At 40.8% G+C, this 24,056-nt stretch overlaps 1 long non-coding RNA gene across 3 annotated transcripts in view; it reads right to left on the bottom strand.

Moving 5' to 3' along the window:
- The window catches only part of LOC106886013, a 100,571-nt gene that overhangs the window by 52,461 nt on the left and 24,054 nt on the right, over nucleotides 1-24,056 (bottom strand). Inside the window, exon 1 of one of the 3 annotated variants that reach the window (XR_001411555.1) lies at nucleotides 6,508-6,722. The exons of the other annotated variants lie outside the window; for them this stretch is intronic. This is a non-coding gene — a long non-coding RNA (uncharacterized LOC106886013). Of the gene's footprint in view, nucleotides 1-6,507; nucleotides 6,723-24,056 lie in introns of those variants that run through there. 3 annotated transcript variants of the gene reach the window in all.

The raw sequence follows: 24,056 nt of genomic DNA, 5'->3' as shown, positions 1-24,056 counted from the left end.
TGAACCTATTTTCCATCTATTCTGGGTATTGTTTCTTCATCACCTGGTGGATGCGTTCCACCTACAGTTATGTCTTTCATATCAGTGCCTTTTCTACTCCTTGCTTTTCCCCTGCTAGCAGCACAGAAGGAAACATGTTTGCCTTTTCCGGTGTTTATTATCAAGTTCAAACAGAGACCACTGAACTGTAGCACTGCCTGAGTAACCTGGTGCAATACGCCCACGCTGGAGGGAGAGGACAGGAGACAGCTTTTGGGAATGACGTTCAAGTTCAGCTTGCAGGTTTGCAATTCTTAGAAAAATTGGAATGACTTGTGCAGCAAAGACTGGGAGCAACGTCTCATGACCTGTTACTCTAATGGGAAGCCTGGTGGCTCAGCAGAAGTTGACAGAATTGCTCTGGATCAACATGAGGGTAACAGGCATCTACAGGATCAATTCCCAAATGTTTCCACCTCTTCTCTCCTCAGTCCGTGATCTGGAGAGTACATCTGCACACACCCACACATGCACTGTTTTTCTCTCCTTTTCTGCACCATTCTCTTTTCCAAACCCTTTTTGATTGTCATGGCTTCAGAATTCAACACAGTCCCAGCCTCCTTCTCTAATTAAAGCAGAGATCGTGGGTTTGTGTTAGTCTGTCAAATGTCAAGGACCAATGGCATTCCAAACAACCGCAAAGTTGCTACTGAAATACTATCTTGGTACAAGAACAAATTGCAAAACCTCTTGGAGAAGGAGGCAGTGAAGTCCCAGAGGATGTGGGTCTGGGTCCTCTTCCTCTCTCTCTCCCTCCCTCCCTCTGTCTCTGACTCTTCCTCCCTCTCTCCCAGCCCCCTTAGAGCTGTATGAGAGAGTATGCCCTATGCTGAGGGCCTTTGCCTGCTCCCATGCTGTGGATGCCCTGATTCCAGCATGCTTCCCTCCTCCTCCAGCTGCACTGCAGACCCCCTTTGGCCCCATGTGTCTTGGAGCTCTTCTCTGGCACAGTGAAGATGAGAAAATGATGTACCGGTAGCATAGCACAGGAAACCTCACCATCTCCCCGCTGCTGCTGGCTCCGCCTCGTCTTTGAAGAGCAGAAACAGAGAAGACAAGTGTCAGAAGTGCAGTGAGGCCAGGCAGGAGCCCGTTGTTGAAGTGAGGGCTCCCAGCGACTCCGATATGGTTGGGTACTGCGTGCCTGAAGCCCAGCAACGCTGCCACAGTGTCAGCATGCCAGCCAGCAGCAGGACATGGGAGTGTTCAGGACAGGGCTTGTATTGCCACAGCAGCCACTCTGCCTTTAAAAAAGGTAGACCACATTGAAAAGTGTCCTGGCACAGATAGCTAGCTTTGTAGGCCTATGTGGATAGGGAAGAAATCTCCTCCACAAGCACCGATCTGACTCACCCCATTACTCCCACTGGGATCCTGAGTCGACCTTGCGTCAGAGTTACAGGATTGCTCTGCTAGATCTTGCCTTGATCCCTTCCTTTGCCTGTGGGGAAGAGGGATGTCCCCCAACTGGCCTCCCTTGCCCAGCCTGGTCTCATTCAAGGAGTGCTATGGGGACCCCCATGCTCACCATGCCACTTGGGCTCACCTGCCTTTACAAAGATGCTCCCTTTCCTGACTACTGGAAGTTCACTCAAGGTTTTTAATGGATGCTTCCCCTGCATCATGACTACTGATAAAAATTCTTCATTAAAGTACTAAATTAATCTCAGCTGAATATATGAGACACAGCCTGAAGCCCACCTCTGCATTGTTCTCACAGCTGAGAGAAATAAGATTTATTTTAGTCAGTAACGTGAACAAACACCACCTGTGATCCACTCGGGAAGCTGACCTGAGCTAGAAGGTGACATTTTTACTGTTCCTTTTTGACTATAACCAAGGCTAATGGTGCACGGATTATTATGCTTCCAGCAAAGCCGTCTTTTTCAGTTGAAAATGAGGTTTTTGTCAATTAGATTCTCAATGAAACAAAGACATGTACACCATACATATAATAATTCAATTTAAAAAACATACTGAAAGAAATGAACTTTAAAGAATGGCACTGTAAATGACAGATAAGAAATTTTTTTTTTGTGGCTTGAGTGAATTGCCACTTTTGTTTGCATGCTCTACATAGTGATCACAGACTGAATCAGCCTGCAAATATGAGCAGCCCTTTTGCTTCCCAAGTAACTCACTGGGTAAAGTAACTTACACAGTGCCACTGTTTTATGAAAAGTTACAGGTGACAGTTCCTCATCTCATCAGTATGGAGCTCTGACAATTAATAAGTTCACATTTTGAAGAGGGATGAAGAAACTCTTTCAGTGAATTGTGTGGGACTTTCAAAGCATAAACAGAACTTAAATGAGGACAAGGACACTTTGTTACATCTCTTTTTCACAGTTAATACAACCCCTGGTAAATTCAGAGCTGGTAAGAGAGCAGGTTTTTTCCATACATGTTGCAAAGCAGGTTTCCTCCAGCAAAGTCAAACAGTATGTGCCAAGGAGGCAATGCCCTCCCACTTAGTCCTTCAAGATGTACTGTGCCTGATTTTCTGTGCATGGCAGGACAGTGTTTAAAATACAGTTAGGAATTATGTATTAGAGCTTGCATTCTGCTACATACTTTCTGCTGGGACTGTCTGAGGGTCTGAGCCTTAATAGGGCATAACAACTTGAGCTCTTGTTAAATCAGAGGGGGCTGAGGGTGCTAAAAGAAGGCAGGAGGAGAAAGGGGAAGCAGAGAACAGATGAAATCACAAAAGATTCAGGCGTGCTTGTGATAAACTTTTAGATTTTGTCCCCCACACTCAGTCTCCTTCTCTATCACCATCTGGGAACACAAGATGAAATCAGATCCCCAACTGGGAGAGCTAAGAATGATCATGTCAACTTGTGCTGATCTATGCAAGAAGCCAGCCCAGGTGGGAATCACATGCTCCAATTCAGGACCCAAAGGATGTACATGCCTCATGTGAAAGGAGAGGAGAGAGAAAAGAGCCTTTAAAAGGAATACCTTAGGTCTGCTCAGGACTAAGCTTTGGTTCATTATTTGAAGCAAATTTTGTGAAGGAGATAAATTATAGGCAGTAAGACTAATGCTATAGTGATTATTATTGTCAAAGGCACCTAACTCCTTCAGATTCCCTTGAAAATCCCCATATCACTGCACGTTGCACTGATGGCGCAGAGTAAGGGCTCTGACTAGCACAGGAAGAAAAAGCCTTCACCATTTTCATGCTTCATCTTTGGTTTCCATAGCAGATTTGGCAACATCTCAAACCTTCTTAAGCCCTATACCTATTATCAGTTACGTTATGTTACAGTGCTGCATTTTAATTGCTGTGTTTTCTGAGACAGAGGGAGCTGAATCTAAATATATCTCAAGCGCCAGCAGTGATATTTAGCACAGCTACTGTAATTAAGTATTCAGCTATCGCCAACAAATAAAATTCTCACTTGAGCAAATAGGTGCTCTGAAAAACACCTGAATGTTTGACATAATTCCATTTTCTGTTATTTTAATATCATTAGGAGGTCTTGGCTTTCTTGATTGGCGGGGTGTGCATCTAAAATGCCAAGAAATTACCCATTTTTGATTACAGCTCTTCTCCTTTTATGAATGCGGACACTGACAGCTCTAACAAAGATGCTCAGCTAGGAACCTCTTTCTCCTTTAAGAGAAATGAAATATCGCTGAGTTAAAACCACTAATTATAGTTTATAATAACAATACTTCCTGGAAAAAAAAAATAAACTACACTTAACTGCTGGGTTTTTTTCATTAAACTAGGGGTTTGGGTACAGTCTGATGGTTAACTACTTGCAAAACTCTTCTCAACTGGTACATCTAGCTCATAAATTTCAGAGAAAAAAAATACCCCTCTTCCGCTGTATAGACATATTTTTCTGTCATACCATTTGCTATGTATTTCTGTACAAAACTTTATGTACGCAACAGGAAGCAAAGAATTTGAATAAAGATCACTGGAGAAAAAAACCAAAACAAAACACCAAAGTATGTCCTTCACTTTAAGTATTTCAGAAAGCTCTTGGAATTTGTGCCAGCTCATACGGGATACATTAGAAAGGGAGAGATCACCAGGTAAATTGGAGTAAACCAGTGCAACTGCAGAGACTTATACCCAGATCTCTGCTCTTCCATCCAAGTACAATGTTTTCTCCTGAAGTATTGTCTCCTCCAAGGGAGGGACTGTAGTTTTTCTCACTCCCTTTCCCCTCAGAAAACATCTGAACATGACTTGTATTTGAGAATACTGAGAGACAGAGCTTCTCTAGCAAGAATTTTCAAATTATCACATTTTATGCTCCTGGGATTGAAAGAGATGCTGGAGGCAGAGACAGGCACACACAGAGATGCAACAACTGCGCTTTTCAACCCAATGGGAGTTAATGGGGCAGTGAATGGCACTGGAGCGTTTGTCTCCCATGGGTTATTTTGCTAATTCTTTCCGCTGACTTGCATCAAAGATCAGGAGGACAAACGGAATACTATAAATGGCATTAAAAACTAAGTCAGGAGTACTGACCCAGAAGGACACTTCTTGAATGAAAGCACTCTCTCTCATTTAAATGATAGCTACACAAATCCCACAGGAAACACTGAGCATGATCAGAGAAATGAAGGTGAGAATATTTATTTACCTTTCTTATAACCGCCTTTTTATTTTTCCCAAGGGAAATAGCAATCTAAAACTGACTACAAAACCACAATATTTATCAGGTAAAGGAATCTTCAAAAATATCTGCCTTGTGATGATCCAAGGATCGGCTCCTGCTATTAATCATTTGAGCAGAACTTTGTTTTGTGTTTATTGGCACTGAAATCAATGAATAAAGAATGGGGCAAAGACCGAATGATCATAGTCTGGAAGCATACTCTAAATTATTCAGATGTTACCCCAAAATTTAACCGTGTTTATTGCCAGATGAGGACACGTCTTTGTAGCTTTCTACAAGACGTTAAAATGGAAAGACTGGAACAAGAGCAATTTTAATCACCCATGTTATCTTAATAACTCTCAATACAAATCCAGAGTCCTCTTTTGGGTATTTCAGTGTCATACACATTTTCTTAATGCAGATATTGTATCTTCATCAGTGACGCAGACAGTGGCATCAAATGCACTCTCAGCAAGTCTGCAGACAACATGAAGTTAAGCAGTGCAGTTGACATGCCTGAGGGACAGGATGCCATCCAGAGGGACCTGGAAAGTGGGCCCATGTGAACCTCATAAAGTTCAACAAGGCCAAGTTCAAGGTCCTGCACATAAATCAGTACAATCCCCAGTATCAGTGCAGACTGGGGGATGAAGGGATTGAGAGCAGCCCTGCTGAGAATGATTTGAGGATAGTGGTGGGTGAAAAGCTGGACATGAGGCAACAATGTGTGTTCACAGCCCAGAAGGCCAACCACATCTGGGGCTGCACCAAAAGAAATGTGGCCAGCAGGTCAAGGGAGATGAGTCTGCCCCTCTACTCTGCTTCCGTGAGACTCCACCTGGAGTAGTGCATCCAGCTCTGGAGTCCTCAACATAAGGACATGGACCTGTTGGAACGTCCAGAGGAGGGCCACGAAGATGATCAGAGGGCTGGAGCACCTCTCCTGTGAAGGGAGGCTGACAGAGGTGGGGGTGTTCAGCCTGGAGAGAGAAGACTCTGGGGAGACCTTATAGCAGCCTTCCAGTACTTAGTAAAGGGGGATAATAAGGAAGAAGGCCCTGCTATGATAGGATAAGGGGTAATGGTTCCAAAATAAAAGAGGGCAGAATTAGAATAGATATAAGGAGGACTTTTTTTTTACGATGAGTGTGGTGAAACACTGGAACATGTTTCCCAGAGAGGTAGTGGATGCCCCATCCCTGGAAACATTCAAAGTCAGGCTGGCCAGGGCTCTGAGCAACCTGATCTAGTTGAAGATGACCCTGCTCATTGCAGGGGTAGTTGGACTAGATGACGGTTAAACATCAAACAAACCTACTATTCTATGATATTTAAACCCAAACTATTCTATTATATTTAAAACATTATATCCCAGTATGTCCAGTCCAATGAAGTATTAAAAAGGAAGATTCGGTTAAGTACACTTTAATACTTGATTAGATGGGACATACTGACATGCAATGTTTTAAACAAGTGGCAAAGTTAAGCCAAAACAGAGAAATCATGTTGCATGATTTCCTACTCAAGCTGAGGCTCACCCTGGAATCAGCTGCTCAAGAAGTAAAAAATTTGTCCCAGTGAGAAACAAAAAAAAATGAATGCTAATCATAGGCATGTTCTCTGCTCAAAACATGTGAGGTTACTTAATTCTATTTCTCCTGAAAGCTCACACATACAGCTGCTGAAGTACAGAAACAACACTGCTTAGTTTCAAAAGGGAAGATCATGAGATACCAGCAAACCATTTAGTGCTTAACTCAGTGATTCTCGTCAAATTTGCAGAAAGAAACAAAAAGACCAATGCCAGTGGCATTGTAAGCACAGTAACTTTTACTACCTGATTCAGATCTTTCAATCTGCATTCATGAACAAGCAGAAGTCTGACTTCTCCTCTGGATCTATGAGAAAGCTTGAAATTGCAATGCCAAGGATCACATTCCTGAGTCTGTTTCTCTCAGATGTTCAGTGAAGTCCCATGCCCATACCCGTCTTTCACTCTTTCTTTACACCTCTTTCATGTTGATTTCTTCTACTTGTCTCAGACTCAGTTGAGAAGATGTGCCCCTCTGGCTGCAACACAAGACACGAGGGTTCAGAAAAGCTCCCATGTCCTGTGTTGTAGCCGGAGGTCTCACAATAGTTTAGAGCAAACCCTCTGCAGTGCAGGCTCCTTTCGCAGGCAGAGTTCTTTTCCTGCACTTTTGAATTCAATCTATGTGTCAATCTGCGAAAGAGAAGTGGAGAAGAATGGAAGTCAGGTGCTTGTGGACAGCACGCAGATAACACTGTGTGCTATTGCTACTGTCAACATTGCAAATGGAAAAACGACCCAAGCAGCTGCCAACCTGGGGAGAACAGTCAAGTTCAGACTCATAGTTAAAAGCTGCCATTAGGTTGACCTCAGCAAAGACATGCCACCTCACAGCACTTTGAATTAGCCCTACTACCTTTCCAGCATGATCTCCAGAACTTGAAGCCTGAAAGCATGTCTTTAGCAACTTTGCCAGCACCTATTCTTTCAATGGCAGATAAAGCTAAGCAAATAATTAGCAACTAATCATGTATAAACAAATTCTGCCTTTTGTTTCTTGTTTGCAAATTGCCCTTACACGGATCACAACATTTCCACATTTACTATGCAGAATTATTTATGAATGCCTTCATAATTAATAATTCCAGGTCTGCAGATCACTCGCAAGGAGTTGCGAACATTTGCAAATCACACTGCGTTTCTTAATTATATAAGCCATGTAAAACTTATTTGTGATGAGGTTAGTTGTCTAATTAACTAACTGACACTGTGGATACGTAGCTTAAGAAATCACTTTTGGTAAACATTCCAAGTTTTGAATTTAAAATGGGCACTGCTGAGAACAGTTTCCGCTGACAAAGCTCCATGCCAGATATCCACAGGAAACAACCCCTAGAAATGGTTCAAAGAGTTAAATTGAAATTCACTTATGAATCCAAGCGGATATTCACAGGACAGCATGTTTTTTTACTGCTTGCTCAACTCAAGTCATAAATTAATTCTAACTAAAATGTTCAGCGCTGTTGTTGAATTTCTTATGAGCACAGTATTTACTTGTATGTGTTCTTTTCCTTGTGGACTTACAACTCATTCCTAACTGAAATGCTTTGAGAGGCAGAGCTTGAAAACACTTTTTTTTTTTTATAAATGTCAATCTGGTACAGTACATTGCTGTGCATTACAATAAAGATCAGCAATTTGGAGCCAGGTATACAAGACAAGATTATTGCTATCTCTGTTCAAAATATCTTTGGCAGATTTATTGCTTTTTTGTCCCTGACTCTCTACATATCGCTTTTATGGTGTCGCTACTTCGTTGGGTACTTTTACTTCTCCAAACAAACTCAAAGAAGCAGGAGAGGAAATGAAGTGTACTTTGCTGCTATTTTTATGAAGGTGACCCACTGAATGCCTGTTCAGGCACTTTGATGATAAGTACTCACATTAATAGAATTTAGTAAATTACATAAACTGTTTGCTCTAAAATGTCAAACTTCTGTTCAAAAGATTTTAAAATTTCTCTTTAAACTTTCCTATCTACTTCAAATAAAACTCACAGCTATCAGCTTTGTTCATTTCCAGACTTATCTCGCATGGAATAAAGTACAGTTCAACCAGTCACAGCTCAGATTAGGCAAAGGACAAAGCTATGAATTAAAAGATCTTTCCATATGAGCACATCAAAAGGAATGCCATCAGTATTTTTGACAATAACATGGCTCTTAAGGTTTACTAATGACAAGTGCAACATCAGTTTTCAGCCACTAGTCTGCAACTTGAAGAACCCCAAATCTTTTTGTATACGTATTCTGAGATTTTTGCAATGAATTATATAGTTTATCTAGAAAATACTTATTTCCAGCCACCTGCCTTTCTTATCTTAGCTGCATAGTAAAAAAAACCCAACCATTTTTACATTCAGTGTGAAAAAAAAATCATGCCAAGCTCCATCTGTTTTACCAATTCCCTAAACTGTGCCTATACAGGCACTAAAAAGAAATCAAAACACAGAGTACTAGAAACTTGGGACCCAGAATTAATCTGCTTTTTACAGAAGAATTATGTTCAGATAAAGCTAAAAGGTTCACTCCTTCCCCATTACAGCAAGGAAATTCAAGGTTAGAGCTGAAATTGCATCCTTAAAGATTTGCTGATGCCCTGTGGAAAAAGCATGAAAATCATCTGGGTTAGAGAAGATTCTGTTTAATTAGTCTATATTTCCTTCTTTTGTGTCTCCTCATTTTGCACTGAAGGCATTATGAAGAGAAGTTACTCTGAGTTCACAAACCTCTCTAGAACAGTCTCGTTGTCTGCTCCGTGAGACGTCTCAAATAGGAAGCAGGATGCATTAGTACTGCAACCTGCTCTATACAATGGATCCTTTTACCTGTTTTATACTACCAACAGGGGTAAGTCAATTTATGGATAAATGGGGAACCTGCTCATTCCTCAGGATTCATTTCCCTAGTCTGACAGAACAATCATCTTCCACTCCATAGCTATAAACTTTGAGTCATGATGAATACTGATGGGATGGAGGGCGAGGGAGAGATTTGCAAATCACCTCTTGTGTGGTGTTTCACTCCCCTCTCCCCTGACAGGAATGGGAAGCTGGTACGGCAAACTGCAGTGAATGATCATTGAAATTTGGCCTCTCAGATGAGCTGGCCAGCATAATCTTCACATTCGAGAACAATCAGTGGCAATAGCATTAGCCAGTCAGTCATTACTTCTGTGGTTTGCATAAGGAGCAAGGACAGATATAATGTGCTCATATTGGACACAGAGGTGTCCAAGGGTTCTTCCCTGGGCTGAGGAGCTGCCATTCCAGACCCAGCCATCAAATCAAATCTCTAAACTGGAGGTCTGAGAGGAAATCTCTCTTCCACCACCAAACCCACCCTTAAAATCTGGTGGTGTGGCCGGACCCAACGAGCTATTTTCCAGTTCCAGAAACACATCACAGGGATGCTGAAGCCACAGAATGTGAATTTGAACTCGAGCCAGGATGATTTATCCTCATCTTCAAGTCATTAAATGTAAACTAGTACTTTCCTTTGGATCTGGATACTGCCTGCTCTGCCCATTACTATTATTAGTTAAGGGAGACATTTCTTGCCACTGTTGGAATCAATTTGCTTTCCCAGCCCCCTTTCCTTGTTGCAATTTTTGAGTTTGTGACAAATACACTTTTTTTCTTCTAATTAAATTTCACATCTGTTCCACACCAGTTCACCTCATTCTTTGGAGAGGACAGTCTTGCTGGGGCACACGAAAAATTTCAGTCATTTTATAGAAAATAAATGTGAGTATGTGTTATGATTTACGTAACCACTGTGAATTAATTTGGTGTTTAAGGTGACACTGTACTAATTACATATTAGCACATTAATGTAGCTGCAGGCTGTAATCATTTCCCTTTGAATGAACAGTGCACACTTCCAGCAAAGTCCTCAAGAACTGTTTTGGAATGCCAGAAAGCAATAATCAATTCTCTTGTTGCTCCTGCCTCAATATAAAGCAAAGAATTGTCTAACTTTATTTTTAAGAACATCAATCTCTGTTTATTATTAGCAAAACATTTTTGACAAACTCTGCCCTTGCTTGAACACAAACCCTTGTTGTACTCAATAGGTACACATCACCGCAGGCAGACTTTGACCCTTGGTGACCTTAAGCTTTCCACGAGCCCAGTCTTCTTCTCATCTGTATTCACTGGGGGATTTCCCTCATTCCAGACTCCAAAGCCTTATAACCATGCAACTTGGGACAAGGCCTCTGCGGGACATGTGGCAGTTCTGCTTTGACATGGTCACGCACAGGCATTTATCAATAGCGACTGTTAAACTTTAACTAGCATGATTTGAAAGAGCGAGAGGCAAGGAATTTACTTTTAAACATGGAAAGCTTTATACGATATTTTCTGAATTAAAGACTGTGATTTGAAATAATCCTGTAAATTGAAAATCTATATCTGATGTGGCTGAAGGGGGACATCTAGACTTAACTGTCTTAAATATAGATTTTAAATCAATATGAGTAGTTTTGGAGCATTACCGTTCAAGGATTTTGTGCCACCACTGTTAAAGCATTATTAATTCATGTTCTTATCTTTCTCATTTCATAAAGTGTAAGGGTTTTTTTGGTGCAAGTTTATTAATGTAGGAACTATAATCCATCTTCTTCTATTTCGCCTTGGTATTGTCTCCCCAGATCAAAGTTAGATTATAACACAGAGTGAATTTCATAAATTATTTTGAATGATTTTACAGAAAAAAAAAAAAGAAAGGAGAAAAAAATGCAGGTCAAAGTCAGAAGCACATCACATATCACACAATTTACCAAGAAGCAGTCAAGACTGCTTGAGATAATCTGCTAAAACTCAGCAATAAAAAGTTTGTTTAATTTCTAAAGATGGCAGATGTCATAAAAAAAAAAGAGGCTGATGCAAAAATAAAGCCTCCAGAGTCTGGCAGTTCTGTTCAGATGTCAATAAAAGATAATATAACCTGTCAAATTTGCAAGCGTGTTTTATCCAACCATCGCATTCTACCTTCACCACTCAAGCATTACCTTCCAGGAAACATCCGCATCTGCCTGATTATCCTAAAGTAATTCTGATGAAGAGAGCAGGTTGCAAATTAAAAGCGTCTTTCTCTTCCCAGTTTTTTCTCTCTCCCCGCCACCTCACTTTTTTAATCCTTCATTTTTTACAGTTCAGCTAATTTTTTCTTGAAAGGTTAAGGAGCTAGCAATTATTTCAATGGCTCTTACTGCTTTAGGGTAAGTGTCTCATCTGGCCTTTATTATAAGGAGCTTCCCTTCATGCTTCATACTCGATATCTCCTGTTGAACACTGACGTTACTCTAGAGTTGCAGTACAACAGTAACTTGGGAGATGCCGTCTTGTTCCTACTGGAGCATACAAACCGTGGTACGGAGATGGCCTGCGGTTGCCACAGATGGGTTGCCATTCTTCACACTCCATTGAGCTGGTGTTGCACCACCAGACAAAATACTAAAGGCTATTGGTAGTTTTATGTTGATTTAGATGTATTCCCGTTGGAGAAAGATTTTTTCTTTCCTGTATCCAGTATGATTTTTCCAAACATTTTAATTTGCCTTCTATTAAGTCAGCCATCACATTTTTTATCACCAGTTCATACATCGTGACTTTGCAAAGTTTTGGAGGTTGCATGATTATTTCCATTGTATATGTTCAGTTCCGGAAAGAGGCCCAAAAAAAGCCCACAGTCTCAACAAATTGAGCATTTATTTTGAGACTTCTGCTGACAGCCCTCATCACTAAACTGAGTAAGTTTGCATCATATCCCCATGATACCTCTTCATGTTGTTACGCTTGATGGATTCAATCACCCTGGCCACTGTGTTTCTGGAGAATCTGTCCAAATTCTGCATCAACCTCCAAAGAAATTCTGAAAGTCAAAAGATCTGCTGCTTGCTTCCAGCTGTACAGCAAATGTATAAAATGCATGAATCAATTAAGATCACAGCTATTTCAGGAGCCCTGAAGCTCAGGGTCACCTTGACCCTGAGCACTGGGTCAAGGTGAAGACGTTTGCACTAGTGATCTTGCAGCATCAGTATTTAGCAAGGAATGCAAGCATTCCCTCCTTAGGCAGAGCTGGTTTATGCTGTGAGGGGGCTGCAGTTCACTATTCAGCAGCCTGGGTAGCACAGAGGCTTACTGCAGAAAAATTCCCACAAAACTGCCACTCTCACCCCAGGATCAGTATCAGTTTGGGAGAAAGCCTGTCGACGTGAGCTCTGTCTCGTCAGGCAGTGCTGTCTTCCCATGGGCTGGCTCTGTGCAGCCCTGCTTTCCTTGCTGAGAAGCCACCACCACGTGCCTCCTGCCACGTGCGTGCACCCTCCGATGGGGATGCTGTGGCTTGCACGGTTCAGCCTCCTTTGCCATCCTGCTCCTGCAGGGTGAGGACCAAGGAGACTGTCATTGTCATTATGACAGGCTGTAATTTTTTTTCCCCACTTCTTTTTCAGCCGTGACTCGAGCTGTCCTTCTCCCACAGAAATGCACTGGTGTAACAACACCCGCTTCCTGCTTCTGCACACTTAACACCATCTTTCCACCACTTTGTGGGTACTAATTTGCAAAGCAGGGTTAGGCAGACAGTTATTAAAACTAATCTAATTAATTAAACAAAATAGCACTAAGGGAAGGCATGCAGCTGTACCTGTGGACTGATATAAAAGTCTCATCTAATGATACCCTTCACTGATACCGTGACTCTCAGACAAACGTCTCCAAGAGTTGGAGACATGCTGCTGAATATTGCTTCCTTGAGAACCGAGCAGCTATTACAGATATTTTATGCCTGGGACTGCTGCAGCTTACTGGCTTATCTACAGTTATATGGCAAGTGCGGGGCAGAATCAGCAATGAAAATAAGATTATAAAACTGGGAATTCGTAAGCATCTACAGATGCTATGTAAAAATCCTCTGCAGGTTTTGAGCTGGTGTCCAGAGGGCATCAGAAAATAGGGCTGGACACCACGTGCCTGGTGTGCCACACCAACATACACAAACAAGCCTCCAAGGTGGCATCAGCCATACACAGCACTTGCCACATAGCTCCTCCCAGCCAGTCTCTGGATCCAAATTGCAAAATAAAGTCTGTAAACTTCACCTCCCCAGAAACTGATTTCCATATTCACTGTTAAGCTGCTGTTGGTGTTGTTTGTGGTATGTAACTGAAACTTGGTGTGTAATGGAGCCGATGATGGATTTAGAGATGTCCTAAATTTGCCGGTCTGTAGGTGGTTTTGTCCACTGCTACCTTCCAGTACTAAGTACTGACTATTGCTTCCAGAATTAAATACTCTATATGAAAAAATTGTTCCCACAGCACAGCTGACAGAAATTTGAAATGATATAATAATAATGTACAGTCCATTTGCTGTCTAATGTATGTGTGGGATTGAATAGCTCTTTGCGATACATTCCCTTCTTGCTAAATTACTCTAACTTCAAACTGAATTAAAGTAGTTAGTTGCCACTACACCATTGAACTTTGATAGCTGGCTCCATTCCAAAACCTGGTACTGCAGTCACTTTTCTTGCAGTAATTCACAAATAAGGGAAAAAGACAAGTTGAAAGAAAGAAAGGAAGAGAAGAAAGCAACTTATTCCATTCCCTAAGCTCTGCTTTGTTCACTAGTCTGGAAAGTGTGATTAGGACTGTGAAATGCATATCAGCTGGAAATGTCCTGACAAGGCGGGGTTCTGCTGTGAACGTGTTCCCAGTCTCTTCTTCCACAGCAGTAGTACAGCTACATCTCAAACTGTGGCTGTGTGTTTACCCACGTACCAATAGATACATTTAAGAACAACAACCCCACTGATAATTTTTCCTTACAGAATGGCTTGCCAGTAGCGCTATGGGAATCCCACGTGTTTACCTGCTATCAAATTCAGTGCAGCAGCTTCTAACACCATTAGCTCACGTCCCTCTGTTTTCCATTAGCGCCAGCTACGCTGAACTGTGTGGGAACATACCAAATTATGGAACATATAAAATTATACTGAATTATTACACTGTACAAGTATTGCACCTAGAATCCTACTCAGAGGGTACATGTTAGCTGTAGCTCAGCTGCTGCTTAGGAATGTGAGGCTGTAACTGCGACTGTATTAAGTCAGTCATGCACTCAGGCATAGCCAGTTACTAAAGCATCTGCACTACAGTTGACTACAGTATCTGCTTGTCAACAGGTCCCACTGTGCCACGCTGGCAAAGGGGCAAAGTCAGTAAGAAACTTTTTGCATTGGAGATGTCTCATACCTGCTTGCTCAGCACAGATCTCCCGTTTTATTGCATTTGCTTTGTAGTGAAGGATCTAGGCAGACAGAGCCTGATGAACCTGTCTACCAGACAATCATCCTGCTCTACTCTCCATGTCTTTGATTATTCTTCAATTCAGTGAAATTTTCATGCAAAGTCCTTTGGACTCCGAACAAGCACAAGTATGTCCATTCCAGTTCTTAAGAACATAAAAGACTATGCTACTATCCTGTCCGTAGATGCCCTTCCGTTACCCAGCCCTCTTGGAGAACAAAAGCATTCACTTAAGGAAGGAATAACACACAAAGCATTTTTTGAAGTTGAGACTACTGAAGTACAGTATTTGAGCATTTCATATACTTCAATGACTATTCTTGCAGCTAACTGCAACAGAAGAACAGACATGCAAAAATAGTAAGTAACTAGTCTGAGGTCACACAGACCATAGCTACAGTGTCTAGCAAGGGCAGCATCAAAGCTTAAATATTCTCAAAACTAAACATGTCTGCTGTACAGGGGTGAGCCTGAAAGCACATTTGCTGGTAAAGCTGGGAAATGCCCTCCAGGGCACATGCCCCAGCAAGACCAGAACATCAGTGTATGGCTTTCACAGCCTGCTCACACACATCCTACACTGCCTGCCTCCAAGGCAGCCATATGGAAGGAGGTGAGGAGGAAGCAAAGGACATCACCCTGCACCTACTCTGGAGATAACCCTTTCAAAGTGCTGTAGGTAGATCAAAGACACTCAACCTGTTCTCTTGAATATCATTTCATGCTTTCTCCATTTCCCAGGTTCAAAGGTGCTTTGGGTGGAAAACTTCAAATTTTGGGTAACTTAGGGGGCATCATATTCAATACTGGGAATGAAATGAACAGATAACAGAACAGAAGGTTCCCAAAGATATCCGTGGGAGTGAAAATGGGAAAAGGGAAACAGAAAGCAAAGGAATCAAGTCTCTATACGCTCCTTATGGGAACCATTCAGCAGTATAGTCTTTGGTTGCTACAGGTGTCACTACCTCTTCAGCAACATTGTTATTAAAAAACAGCAGCAATAAAAAATACTTTGGTTGGACTTTGTATTTAAGTTAATTAAAAGGCCTTAGATTAATCAGCATCATGCATTTACACAAAGTGCATGTGCCATCTGTGTAAAGTGCCTCTGAGTAAATCTAGATTAGAGCTTGTGGTCCAATTTTAATCCAAGTGAATTGGCTGTAAGTTATTTTAAAGACAGTGAGTGGTGAGCAGAGCATGCTAAGAATGCTTGGATCAGTGTGGGCTAAGATCCAGCCCAGAGGCTGTCCAGTGATAGCAAATACAGTGGAGTTGGATGCCAAGGGACAGCAGAGAAGTTTCTGGTGGGATGCGACACGAACTTAGAGCTCTGTACTTTTGCTACAGTCAGTCAGACGAGAGGACAGAGCTGGAGAAGGTTTACAGCTATGCACATATGAGAGACAGCAAGAGTAACTGGTAGTTTTCAGTGGGATGTTCACAGTAGTCTGGACTTTCTGTGTGCAAGAAGTACCTTGAGGCGACCAGATTGTGGGTGCATGGTACAGCAGGGGAATGTCATGCTGAGAGCTGACCCTTGTGATGGAGCTGGTGGTGAGCTAGACTGCCTAGTTTTTGCTAGCACTCCAGTGCAGCAGGGATAAAATCCACCAGGCACCAACCTCCTGTCAGCTTCAACAGAAGAATATGTGCTTAAATAATCTTTGAGGATTTGTATAAAAAATGGTGTTGCTGCCGTCATTTGTCAACCCACCTAGGGAAGTCTTCACCTCCAGCTTGGGAAATACTGCTTACAGAGGTGGGAGAAGGTGGCAGTCTGGGAAATTTGTAAAATAATGTATTTGTATAAGCAACAAAAAAAATTACAATACAGGGAATACTGCTATTCAGCAAATGAGGACTTGTATTTCTCCTTAAGAGGCCATAGACAGGTAAAATTAGCCCCTGTAGCTGTTCTAGTATTCAGACAGACAGATTACCTTTGTAGTCCCACATAAAAGAATGCAGGTAAAGGAGAAATTAACTATTGAATAAAAACCTTCTCTGGGGTTCAAATGTTCAAAAATTCTTCCTCCCGTAAACATTGCTTTTCTACCTCAAACCTAAGTAAAAAAGAAAAGCAATCTCCATCACTCGAAATTATGCTCATTTACAAAACACATACAGAAACATGCTCTACAACAAATCTCTGTGTCTTGTTGTAAGCAGGGAGGCATCAAAATCCATAATAACAGCATTTGTAAGAGAAAGATCAATATGGCATCTGGTATTTCAAAAGCAGAAAATGATTCTATTAAATTTCTACTTGTAGAAAATGCACTGGACAAAATACCTAAAACCTGTAGTGGGTTTTAGCCTCTCACACTGTGCCACTGAATAAATCACAGGGAAACCATCACAAAATTCTTTGTAAAAGATGCACTAGGGCCTGTTTCACCCTCTTTTGATTGAAATGACAGCTCTTCAATAAAAGATTATGGCTCAAGATGCCACTGACCTTCTCCAGCTTACATCTTCTCAGAGCATCTCTGCTGTCACTGGGATGTGGGTAAAGCTTAAGGTTTGGGGTTTTTTGCCCTGCGTGCCACTGTTTTAATGGTGTGCATGTAACAAATTTAGTTGTACTACAGGAAAAACAATAAAAAGGGTAATAGAGAGTTAAAGACTCTGATTTTGATTCCCATTTTAGATACGTAAAAGCAAAACCTAAGAATGGCCACAGTGGGTTAGACCAGAGGTCTGTCCACTCCAGGAGAGCACCTTGTTTTTATAGAATTGTCATTAAGGGATCTCTGAACAGTTTTTGCTCCTGGGACTCTTGACAATCTCTTGTTCTGGTGTCTTGATAAAAGAAATCCCAAAGTATGGACATAAGTGGATAGTTATGAAAGAAGACAAGAATAAGACAACTATAGATGAAGCTTCTTGCTAATTCTCTCTGCCTTTAATGATTTTATCTCAGGACTTTACTTCTCTGAATGTGGGTTTTATATATTTTGCAATGCTCAGGGGATTTATTTTAATGATGTTCTGTCAGCCCTTGTAAATTTTTACTATCTACCATATTCTTTGGCAAGGAGTTTCACAAGTCATCTATCCGTTGTGGGACGAACAGGATGAGACAGCCCAAGCCAGTGGGAAGTTATGGTGTCAGCTCACTGGCTGTCAATGTTGTCATGTACTCTGTTGGTAATTCATAAATGGAACTGCAGAGGAAAATAGTTTTGAAGTGTGATGGTGAAGTAGATGTTGATGGACATTCGCACAGCACAGTTCCCCAGCATGAGGGACATCAGAGGAGAAAGCATGGAAGTGTTTGTTTGCAAACCTTAGAGATTGTGGAAGATGGCCTACAGGCTGGACCAACCTATTGGGTTACCAGCAGGGAGACGGTACCCACAGCTGTCTCAGACCTTCCCAAGAATGGGTGGTTCTGTGAATACAGCACTGAAGACAGGCTCAGGAAGAGCAATATAGAGTCAGGCTGTATTTCAAATACAAGACAAGACAGATAGCACTAGGCCAGGAAGAAGTCTGGAAAGTTGCATCTTTGTTCCTTATCCTTTATATAAGTGATCAACCATCCCTTCCTTCATTTCTGCAAGATCTGGGATGATGTGCATTCAGAAAGTAGGGTAGACCAAAGCAGCATCTCTTTTTTTTCCTTGAAACCTCTGTGAAGGCCCATTTTGCTGCAATAAACTCTGAACCTTTTTACAGTCAAATACTAATACAGCTATTCTTGACACCTGCAAATGTTCTTGTCTTAGAGCAATGCTCAGTGCTGAAGCCAGTGACATTAAATGAAGTTAGAGACTGGATTTTACATGCACCTGAGATAAAACATAGTAACTGGTATGTGGCCTTCGAAATTTATACATTGGTAGTAATTAATACCAGTCATTAACCTGGGAGTCACAAGGTCGTATGGTGTCTGAAGGCTTTCAGTGGATGCTAATAAACCCAGGCTTTTATACAAGGCACAGAGCAGTTATGGATAAAAGCAGTAGGATAGATGTGACAACCAGCAATTTTAACTTATCACCTTGGAGCTTTATTTTTGAAAGCTTTTACTTCCCACTGATTGCAGGCTTCCAATTTTGTGTTGTCATGTAATAAATTACAAAATTTTTTTTTTTTTTTTTTTGGCATGGTGCTTCATAGACAAAGTGTCTAAAAAGCTTCTTTTTTTCAACAGAATGAGTTAAGTATTGCTGCCATGGTGATTATAAGAAGAAATCAGCACCAAACAGCAGCCTAGAAATCTGGATACAGATTCAAAATTCTCACTAGCCAGGACATTTGATTTGAATCTTTTATAACAGGAAGCTTTTACAGTGTGTATGGAGGTGGTGAGGGTGGAAGGCTAGAGCAGAGAGGTCGTCGTGAAAAGCATATCTTTAATCCTTTTCCTGAAAGCAAGAGGACTGTCTAACTTGCTAATTTGTCTGAAGGAGATCTGAAGGACATCTCTCATATCAGGGAGGTGAACCTCCTCCTCTCAGCAGGAGTGTGAAGGAGAAGACATCATCTTCGCGGCACCACTCTGCTGATCATTTTAAAGCTGCCCCATTTGACCAGGACCTTCCCTATGTAGCACCAAGGTAGTCTTGACTCTTGCATAAACCAAGTGCTAACGGAGTTTATTAACATTCACTGCCACATTTACTGAATTTATATTCTACATAAGTATTCTAGAGCAAGAGGTCTAGTTTGCTGACAGGGCACATGCTTGATCATAACCATCATAAAAAGACAGCAATGGATGCAAAGACAAAACTAACAAGAGCCATTGTGAAGCTAGTAAAATTGTTTTCAATATTTAATTAATTATCCTCTACGTATCACCAACAAAGAGAGGACAAAGAGGTGGGATAATTAGAGAACTAAAAGCACAAAGCCATAAAAAAATGCCTTGCTCAAAACCTGCAACTTATCTAGAGCAGATATAAAACCAGCAATAGCCTGTTAACCACCTGACGAAAAGGTAAAGTCTTTGCACCAGAAAAGTTAGTGAGATCAAAGATGGAAAGTTTCTGCCACTAATGTCCCCCATGGCTGGCTTGAGAAGGGAGCCCAGGGACTGACAGCTAAACTGACCTCGTCCAGGGACAGGGAGATGTAGGTGGTCACCTCAAACGGCTCTGTTCTTTACCATGTAGGGCACTCAAGATTAGTCACATTTCAGAGTCAATGACACTAAACTCTTTCATAGTGCTATAAGTTATAATATATTATTTATGATATTTTAATCACCTAAAGTTCAGGGACCTCAAAGCACATATTAATTAATGCCTATTTTAATTAGCTCTGCCTCAGAGAGGGAGAAGGCAAAACTGCGCAGCCTTATTAGCACTACACTCCAGCACCATAATTAAACCCAGAAAACGCAACGCAAGACACATCAGGACTTAAAGCAGTAGAAGGCTGGTCATCACCATGGCAGCCTCCCACTCCTGTAACTTCCTTTTTCCTTAACATCATTCTTTTTTTCTCCCTACATCCTCCTGTGAATGGCAGTTTCCACAAGGGAAAAGGGGAAAGACCTCTGCTCCTCATGGGCCAAACTCGGTTCTATTCTTGCAGTAACAGCATCACCTTCAGTGGAGTTATTCTATACTCAATTGTAGCTAGAAGAATATATTATTATTATGAGGAAAGATCTTTTTGAGCAGTTATCTTCACATGCAGGTTTTTTTTTTTCCTCTTTTTGGCTACCAGCCACTGTGGATCTATCTGCAGGCATAGAAACCTCTGCTTTGCTGCCTTCAAGCATTCTGTTTCCTTCCCTGTCCAAGAATCCCTGAAGATACTTTATTTTAAATTGCACAGCTGTTGGATTCTGAAAGGAAAAAAAGGGATTCTTCATATTTTCTGACTCTTTACAATAAATTAACTGAGTGCTGAAGAGGCAACTCAGTGTGCAAAGGTCATACAGACAGTCAATGGAAAAGCATCAATACAACACCCAGAAATGCCAGCCTCTAGCATCCTACCCTTATTTGCTGAATGACCAAGTTAGGAAATTCCAATCCTTGCCATTCAAGCATCTTCTTACATATATTTTAGACATTAAAGACAAACAAAACTCCAATAAACTGAGATGCTGATCCTAAGCCCCTGAAGTCTGTAACAGTTTTCCTGTTGACTTCAAGGTTTTTAGGGTAAGACCTTAAGAGCTTAATAACGACATTAGAAAAAATTAAGTAACTCTGTACTGGTACCATCTTATAGTGTTAGTTTTCAACCTTTTTTGCTTGCAGCTCCTTAAAATTTACACAATAGACTTCATGTACTAAGCAAAGTTCTGCATATGCCTCAGGAGTAGTGCTCACACTCTCAGATAGGTATGGATCATACACTGAAAACATCTGCTATGGGGAAGGAAGGACATTCATATAATAAAACCCCCAAACCTTACCAGTAACTAAATACAGGAAAAATCTGTTTTCTCTTTCTTATTTCATGCTAATTACCAAATTCTTTCAACTCTAAATTGCAATAGATTTCCCTCAGTTTCACTTCCCCTGCCCCATTCCATAAAATTTGTCCAAATAAATAATGAAATTGAATAGTTAAGCTTGCAGAAATTGCTATTACTTTATCAATGCTTAAGCCAACAAAAGCATTTTTCATGCACCTGCATAAAACAGAAGGAACTGAATAGCTTTTATGACATGTGCTACATTTTAATATGTCCTGGTGACATGCAGAAGCAGATTGACAATGCTGAAAGGAGTGGAGGTGGAAGAATGGGTGGAGAGGGCTCCACTTAAAGCACTATCTGAGTGCTCAGTAATACCAAGAAATTTTGTACACTCATGCTTCTTTCTAATGAATTTACTGATGTTAGAACAGTGGTGCCTTGCTCCAGAAACACTTCTTGGCCAATAAATTTTGCATCAAAACCTAAATCATCATTTTAGTAATTTCTGAAAAGCAAACCAATGTAAAATGTTAGTTTCAGTATCTTTTACTCTTAAATGTAATATTTCACTTTATTATTTACTTATTTGCATTTGCTATTATTTTGCATTTGCTATTATTTTGCTTTACTGTATTATAATTTATTTTGCAATTTAAACTCATTTTGTGACACATTTAAAGTGTTTTATTAATTCTAATAGTTTTGTTAACAAAACACAACAGCATGTTTAGTAGATTATAGCAGGTTTCCTTTCACCACTCAGCATCATGTTACTGTAGAGACATTTGTGTATACCAAAATTAGACCAAGGCAGCAAGTGAGTTTAGACTGGTTTAACCTTCCCCGAAGTTTTAGAAGAGCTCATTAATGTTGCTCTGCAAAGCATCTATAGTCTTATAATGGAGCCATTATGTGATATTGTTATGATACTTTCTTCCCAAGCCCCCAATGTCTTGCAAGTAATTGACTTTTTATGCCCTGTTATTCTCCTTGGCAATTTTCAGGTTGTACCATCACAATTCTTAATTTTGACTCCTCCCAAACATGAAGTTTCCTGAAGTCCTGCTTACGTTTTTTGTGTTTATTAGAAGGACTAGGAAGAAAAGGGGAAAACAAAAGACCAGGGTGTCACTATCCTTATTCATATCTATGAATAATGCTTTCCTTCATAAATAATTCACTGAATTCACAGCATAAGGTACAGGTGTTAGCTTGTCAGAGTTTAGCCTCATGTGGATATAACCAATATATTAATGAACCCTTGGGGATTAGAAGACTTGCTTGTCTTTTGAAGCTGAAAATAAAAAACAATTAAAAAAAAACCCAACCAAATTTTAGGAGAACTGTTTACAAGGAAAAAATACACAGGTACATTAGTGCTTCACTGGCTGAACCTCAGTCTGAGGACTCAGCTTGAGGCAAAAGCTTGTCTCAAAACCACTTGAATTTGGACACAACCAAAACTGAACTCGGTCCTAGGGACATCTTTAAATAGAGCACAACAGTGGTCAGTTTGCTGGGGGCAAATGCTACAGCCAAACTTCACTGAAAACCTACTTCATTTTGTCACCCAGCTTCTGCTTTCTCATGAATGCATATCCATGTATAAACTCTGAAAGCTTAACAAAGATTTTAAAGAGAAAACAGAAAACAAACAGGTTCAGTCACCTCTGGAGAACATTGGTAGGAACTAGTGGATGCTAAACTAGAATCTTTGAAGTCAAAGAAGGGCAGGTAAATGGACACAAAGACTGACACTGCAGACTGACTTTCCATAGCAAGCTGACACTCATTTTGGAAATACAGGAAAAAATAATGTAATTTTTTTTCTCTCCTGACATCAGCTTCTCTCTTCCTTTTAACCCTCAAGGAACGGACTTTTTTTTTAGGCATGAACCCGGGTGCATTGGGTTAACTTAATTTCAATAAATTAAGCACCAGCTGTTCTATTTAGAGCTCCATTTTTAAAAATTTATTAATTAACTATTAAATATTAAATCATTAAATATACTCCCTGCATGTAAGCATGTTAAAATGCAAAATGCTGGGCCCACTTCTCTGGCTCTCTGCATTCAGGTAGCAGAGGTAGAAGTGGAAACCAGATGGAACACGGCAGATGGGTATTCTGCTGTTGCAAAAACGTCCCTGGAGCTGTAAAAGGTAGTGCAGTCCAGCTTCTGAAAATTACACTTCAGGGAAGATGACTAACTAGAATAATCACAAAATCAGCAACAGAAAGGAAAAAAATAACTTCCTGCATTAAAATGAGAAAGAGATACAAAGATAGAGGCAAACTAGGAGGCTGACTTTGCAACACCTTGTGGTAATGAGCAGTGATCAAGATTAGAATGAAGAGACTCATGCCTGAAAGCGGGCCTGCTTGTTCCAAGTATAGCAGATGATCTAATAAAAGATAATCTCTCCCCTAAAACCTTGCCTCTCTTGGATTTTTAATCCATTCTGTATAGAAAAACTACTGCCATTTCATTTTTCATGTTGAGATTTTAAAGAGCTTTACAAAGAGGTTTACAGACATCACTGGGATTCTTGAAGTATAAAGTATGATGGACTATATCCTCAGAAAGACAAATATTTCTTGATGCTTTGACACAATCCATATCCTGACTTAGATTCTGAGGTGCTATTAGATAGGTTGTGGAGACAGTTAGGTGCCTCAGGATGGGACATACGGAAGGCCAACCTGCTGAGGCTTTGCCAAGTGGCGCTGCTGGAGGTGGAGGTGCCCTTCTTCTCCCCCTCTTCCCCAACATAGCTTCTATCCTGAGCTGCAGCTGGCGCTTCTCTTCTCCTGCAATCCACAGTTATGAATGCTCTCCTGAAGATGGACATTTAAGCCATTCCTTTCTAACAAGATACAGATAAGACCCTCTCCAGCCTCCTTGGAGCTCTCACTTGGGAGCTCAAATCCCAGCTTCAAATCCTTCAAATATCTGAAAGAGTTTGACCTTTTCTCCTCTATCTCTTGGTACAGTTCATTTTTGCTCCCACTGCCCAACCCCTCCCCAATCCAATTTAATCACTTCCTAGAAATTGGAAGAACTTAATTGAGCGAAGGACAACC

This window comes from Calidris pugnax, unplaced genomic scaffold (assembly GCF_001431845.1).
Source record: "Calidris pugnax isolate Ruff unplaced genomic scaffold, ASM143184v1 scaffold13, whole genome shotgun sequence".
NCBI lineage: Eukaryota > Metazoa > Chordata > Aves > Charadriiformes > Scolopacidae > Calidris > Calidris pugnax.
This window is presented reverse-complemented; position numbering and strand designations above follow the sequence as displayed.